Raw genomic sequence first — 6702 nt, 5'->3', positions numbered from 1 at the left:
GAAGGAGCCTCAGCCGGCCTATAAGAACGCGGCGTCCTCCGCGGGGCGGCGGAAGGCGGGGACCGCGGATGCTACGAGCCCGCGGATTGGCGAGCCTGAACGAGGCTGCGAGCAGACCCCGCCCCTCTCGTGGGCAGGCCCCGCCCCCTCCCGTGTCTCGGCCATGCCCCTCCCGTGGGCCGCACATCTGGCGCCGCCGGCCCTCCTGCACCTAGTACAGCCTTCGGTGTCCCTTCACCTACCCTGGGCGCCCGCCCGCCCGCCCGCCAACACCGCGAGTCAAACTGCGGGTGGGCTTCGGGGCGAGGAGTAAATGCATGTAATTGGTCACGGCGTGACCTGGCGACACAGACGCGGCCCCGGGCTCCAGCGGAGCGAGCGAAGGCCTTGTTTCCCTTAACTTCACAATCTTCTGTCTTCCCTGTACACGGGGTTAACATCTATAAAAATGAAGATTCCTGGGAATTCCCTGGCGGTCCAGTGGTTAGGACTCCGCGCTTTGGGCCCGGGTTGATCCCTGGTCTGGGAACTAAGATCCCACAAGCAGCGCGGTGCGGCCAAAGGGGAAAAAAACGCAGATTCCTCCACTGCACCCACATATTCCAATTCGGAAACCGCGGGGGAGAGGCTCACAATTTGCACTTTGGCAGACTCCCCAGGTGAGACTTGTGAAGCGGCAAGTTTGCCCGACTGGGGCAAATAACGTATTGATGAGCTCATCTGTTGGCCATTCCGGGTGCCCTCTATACCGTGGGCTCATGTGAACCTTTACAACAGTGGTTCTAAGACCCTCTGTCAGCATCCCCTGGGAGATTCCGAATGTTCACATGCACACACCTGCAGACTTGTGATTCAGGGGTCTGGGTGAGGACAGAGTGTTGATTTTAATCAGGGATTTTATGGGGTGATAATAGGCCAGGAAAACTTCCTGGGAGGTGAAGCAGCTAGAAGAGAACCGGGGGCGGGGGGTCAGGAAGGGGCCGGGGGTGGGGGGTGGGGAGTTGAATTCAACACCATGATCATTAGGCTCTAAGAAAAAGCATATGTGACAGGAGGATTTCAGGGTTCTAGATCCCAGCAGGAAAGCTGCCTCACCCCAGAAAACGGCACGCTTTCTTCTCTAACCACCGTGAAACCTGCCCCATGTCAGGTTGTTGGGAAGATGAAATAAGGCCATAATTCAGTTCTGCTCACTCGCGTGGCCTGGAAAGTTGTCTGTTGTTTATCTGCATTGGAAGTTGTCATTGCAGGCCTGGAGATTTCCTTCATTGTGTCATTTATGAAGACAAATACTTTCAAAGAAAATAAAAGATCCCTCGGGATGCTGTGTGACTGAGAGCACGTGACCACTCTGAACTTCAGTCTCTTCATCTGCAAGCGAGGTAGGAAGAGGAGTACCCAGGGGGGTTGGGGAGGAGGGGAAGCTGTAGGCCACCTGGCCCCTCCTAAAATAGAAGCTCCCTCAGTCATCTGCAGAGAGTGTGTGCCAGCTTGTCTGGGTCTTGACTGATGGGGGAATGTTTTCTTGACTGGCAAATATCTGTGTTTCAAATTTGGTGAGGCTTCCCTCCCTGATTTTCACAAAAATTTTTGTAAAAGAGCAAAGGAGAAAAGCTGGCCGGAAAGCCGAGGTTCAGAGAGGCCTCAGCAGAATAAGCAGAATTAGCAGAGCCTGGTACCTTGGTGTCCTTATGGGTAAGGTGGGGACAGTGCCGCTGCTTACCTTGCAGGGCTGGTGGGAGAATGAGACAAGGGGGGGGGGGTGCAGCTTTACACACTGCAAAATGGTGGCGTCTTGGAGTCTCAAACTTGAGCAGACACCAAGGTCCTTAGGGTCTTGTTAAAGCAGCACAAATCACAATAGCCAGCAGGTGGAAATACCAAATGTCCATCAGCTGAGGGTTGGATAAACAGCATGTGGTCCATACTTACTACGGAATATTATTCGGCCATAGACAGGAATGAAGCACTGGTTCATGCTACAATGTGGAGGGCCCTTGAAAACATTATACTACATGAAAGAGGCCAGACACAAAAACCATATATGATTCCATTTATATGAACTGTGCAGAATAGGTAAATCCATAGAGACAGGAACTAGATTAGTGGTTACCAGGGTTGAGGGAGAGGGGGATGGAGTTTCTTTTGAGGTTGATGGAAATGTTCTGGAATTAGACAGTGGTGGTGGTTGTTCAACTCTAAACATACTAAAAACTACTGAACTGTAAACTTTGAAAGGGTGAATTTTACAATATGTGAATTATTCCTCAAGAAAACTGTGATTTAAATGCCCCTCCCTAAGCTCCAGACCCAGGCTTTCTGACTCAGTAATCACACACTTTACACGCTCCCCAGGAAGTTCTTATAATTGCAAAACAGGGAAGGAAAGTGATTTGTCCCAATCCAGTCCGGCTCTGAGCCGCTCCCAGGATCCAGAGAGGACTCCTGAGAGCCCATCCTCAGGCCTGGCCTCTGAAAGTCGGGGAAAGAGAGAGTGAAACAGACAAGAGGAAAAGTCAAGCGGGGAGGGAGGACGGGGCGCTACTTTAGATGGGGTGGTCAGGGCCCTTGCACCATTATCTCCTGTTGTGAACAGTACCTCCCCAGGAAGCTAGAGGACCCCTGCGGTAAGGAATTAAGAGCTGGGGACAAAATAAATTGGGATGAAGGGGCACATCTCCTGGGCAGAATTACTGATGGTGTAGATAAAGCTCATCACTCCTGAAGTGTGGGCCGCCCATGGCCACTTCCTTCCAAAGAGAACAGGATGGAAACAGGGAAAGACAGAGAAACCTGACCAACAAGCCCTCAGCCAAGTGATCAAGATCGACATCAGCCATGATAAACCCTGGTGACATGTGCAGCCTTGATGGGATGGAGGAGAATGCATTACCACTGGGGCGTCCTCCCTAAACCTACAACCCCCGTCTAATCTTGAGAAAAACGTCAGACAAATCTTAATACAGGGACAGTCTACAGAACACCTGGCCAGTCCTCTTCAACGTCAAAGTCATCAAAAACAGAGTCTGAAAAACTGTCCCAGCCCAGAGGAGTCTAAGGACACTTGACAATTAAATGTCTTATGGGATCCTGGAGCAAAAGAAGGACATTGGGGGAAAACAGGAAATATGAATAAAATACGGACCTTAGTTAATAATAATGTATCAAAATTCGTTCATTAATTGTGACAAAGGTACCAGAGTAACGTAAGAATAAGGATTAGTGACAGGTGAATCGGGGTGGGCGGCAGTATATGGGAACCCTCTGAAATATCTTTGTAATTTTTCTGTAAATCTAAAGCTATTCTTGGGAATCCCCTGGCTGTCCAGTGGTTAGGACTCCAAGCTTTCACTGCCGAGGGCCCAGGTTCAATCCCTGGTCGGGGAACTAGGGCCATGCAAGCTGCATGGCACAGCCAAAATAAAATAAAATAAAATAAAATAAAATAAAATAAAATAAAATAAAGCTATTCTTTTTTTTTTTAAATAAAGCTACTCTTAAAAAATAAATAGGGACTTCCCTGGTAGCGCAGTGGTTAAGAATCCGCCTGCCAATGCAGGGGACATGGGTTAGAGCCCTGGTCCGGGAAGATCCCACATGCTGCGAAGCAACTAAGCCCGTGCGCCACAACTACTGAGCCAGCGCTCTAGAGCCTGCGAGCCACAACTACTGAGCCGGAGTGCCACAACTACTGAAGCCCGCGCGCCTAGAGCCCGTGCTCCACAACATGAGAAGCTGCCGCAATGAGAAGCCCGCGCACCGCAACGAAGAGTAGCCCCCGCTCGCCGCAACTAGAGGAAGCCCGCACACAGCAACGAAGACCCAACGCAGCCAAAAAATTAATTAATTTAAAAATAAGTGTTTTTTTTTTTTTTTTTTTTAAAAAGCCTCCCTGGGACTTCCTTGGTGGTGCAGTGGTTAAGAATCCACCTGCCAATGCAGGGGACATGGGTTCGAGCCCTGGTCTGGGAAGATCCCACATGCTGCGAAGCAACTAAGCCCGTGCGCCACAACTACTGAGCCAGCACTCTAGAGCCTGCGAGCCACAACTACTGAGCCGGAGTGCCACAACTACTGAAGCCCGCGCGCCTAGAGCCCGTGCTCCACAACATGAGAAGCTGCCGCAATGAGAAGCCCGCGCACCGCAACGAAGAGTAGCCCCCGCTCGCCGCAACTAGAGAAAGCCCGCACACAGCAACGAAGACCCAACGCAGCCAAAAAATTAATTAATTTAAAAATAAGTGTTTTTTTTTTTTTTTTAAAAAAAGCCTCCCTGGGACTTCCTTGGTGGTGCAGTGGTTAAGAATCCACCTGCCAATGCAGGGGACATGGGTTCGAGCCCTGGTCCGGGAAGATCCCACATGCTGTGAAGCAACTAAGCCCGTGTGCCACAACTACTGAGCCAGCGCTCTAGAGCCCGTGCTCCACAGCAAGAGAAGCCACCACAATGAGAAGCCTGCGCACCGCAACGAAGAGTAGCCCCCGCTCACTGCAACCAGAGAAAAGCCTATGCACAGCAACGCAGGCCCAACGCAGTCATAAATAAATTAAGAAACATAAAATAAAATTAAAAAGTCTCCCCTCCAGGTTCCCCCGGGGCACCTAACCGAGTGTCCCCCTCAGGGTCGTCAACACTGCCATACCTTTTGGTCACATTAGAATTCAGGCCACAGACAGTGCTCCCCAAATGAGTCAGCAACCCGGACTTCTGATTTTAAAGCAGTGGATCATTCTGTAATGCTGGAAATGTCCCGTAGCTGTGCGATCCGGGACAGTAGCCACTAGCCCCACATGGAAACTGAGCACTTTCGGGGGACTGGCATCCTCTGAAGGGGCGGGGCCCCTGTGTCAGACGCGGGGCCGGTCGCCCCCCAGTGCACCCCGATGATTGTGGGGTTGAGCATATTGGAAGGGCCCGTGGTCCCCCTGCACAGAGCATCTGCGTTCAGTCCCACGTCAGTCTACCTCAGAGGTCTGAACCTCTGCCACGGGGGAGCGATATTCTTACAGCGAGGAGACAGTGGTCCAGGAAAACAAAGAATTAATTACAGGGGCTTTCCTGGTGGCGCAGTGGTTGAGAATCTGCCTGCCAATGCAGGGGACACGGGTTCGAGCCCTGGTCTGGGAAGATCCCACATGCTGCGGAGCAACTAGGCCCGTGAGCCACAACTACTGAGCCTGCGCGTCTGGAGCCTGTGCTCCGCAACAAGAGAGGCCGCGATAATGAGAGGCCTGCGCACCGCGATGAAGAGTGGCCCCCACTTGCCACAACTAGAGAAAGCCCTCGCACAGAAACGAAGACCCAAAACAGCCATAAATCAATCAATCAATCAATCAATCAATCAATCAATAAAAATTAATTACAGCGAAGAATCGAGGAGGCGGGTGAGACGTTCCAGGGACTCTCGGCCCTGCCTGTGCAGGAGAATCTGCTGGATCCCTGGCCACAGCTGGACCGAGGGAATCAGAACCTCCGGGTGGGGCTCAGGCCTCGGCAGCAGCTGAGAGGCCAGCCACTCTCCTGTGGTCTCCAGGGGACTTTATGGGAAGCAGTGACTTGCCGCTGGTGGTATCTCCCATCTAAAGAGGGGGCTAGAATTACAGTCACAGCAGCAAAAGGGAAATGCAGAATGGAAGATACCTCCTCCCGAAAGTCTCCCTTCCTGGCCCCAGCTGAAAGGGGCAATGGGGTGGTACCTACCGAGCAGGGCCCTGATCATAGCACAAGACTGCTTCCCTACCTGGGCCCCCACCAGAGAGTACGGCTCCTCCTGGGACGTGGACACCGCCTGCCCCTCTGAGGTCTCCGAGGCAAGGTGATAGCATGAGCCCCGCAGGCCTGACCTCACCTGCTGTTTCTAGCCATCGGCGGCTCCCATTGGTGGGGGCCCAGCCGCTTCAACGGGTACCTGTTCTGGCCTTCATCTCCTAGAGCCCTTGAGCCCTTGAGAGGTGGGCCGGGATTGACACAGGTGAATTCTCAGCTGCGTCTGACACAGCTGTGTAGACAGCGGGGGCTCCTGCACGCGGCGGCAGTGTTGTTTCTTCTCACGACAGCCCTCAAGGTGTTCTTCTCTCTGCTGAGTGCGGTGACAAGTGAAGCAGGAAAGACAAGCGGCGGCCAGTTCTCCAGGGCTGCTGTGTAAGCTGCTACTAGAACCTGGACCAGATCCCGCGCCCAATGGCAGGCTGTGTGAGGGATGCAGGTCGGGGAGTGACATGCGCCAATTTGCAGTTTAGAAAGAGAACTCTGGGGGATGGAGTCGGGGTGGGTCTTGGTCTGGCAGCAGGAGACTCACCTGGAGGCTGGGAGCAGACGTCTAGCAGAGCTGTGGCACCTAGGGCACAGCCATGGGGATCAAGAGGAGGGACGGTCTGAAACCAGAGCCCATGGACTGTCTGCCAGTGTCCAGAAAAGCCAGGTCCGGGGACGCCTCCGGACCCCACGCAGGTGGCCACAGGTCTTTCCCAGCTACCTGTGGCTCCATTCAGCCTGGCAGTGTCGCCCCCGCCAGCCCCACCCCTGGGCCTGCAAGTCCCTCCCTGCCACTACCCGGCCACCAGGGTCTGGCGGGGGAGCCATCCCGCCTGTCTCATGGTGCACATCATGGCTGAGCCAGGGGCTCTCAAATGCCTCCGACATGGTGCGAATACACTCTTGTGTCTTTTTGCCATCTGCCGCTGTCATTAAAAAATTACATT

This window comes from Eschrichtius robustus, chromosome 19 (genome assembly GCF_028021215.1).
Source record: "Eschrichtius robustus isolate mEscRob2 chromosome 19, mEscRob2.pri, whole genome shotgun sequence".
Classification (NCBI taxonomy): Eukaryota; Metazoa; Chordata; class Mammalia; order Artiodactyla; family Eschrichtiidae; genus Eschrichtius; species Eschrichtius robustus.
The sequence above is the reverse complement of the archived record's forward strand: the minus strand, read 5'-3'. Positions refer to the sequence as shown.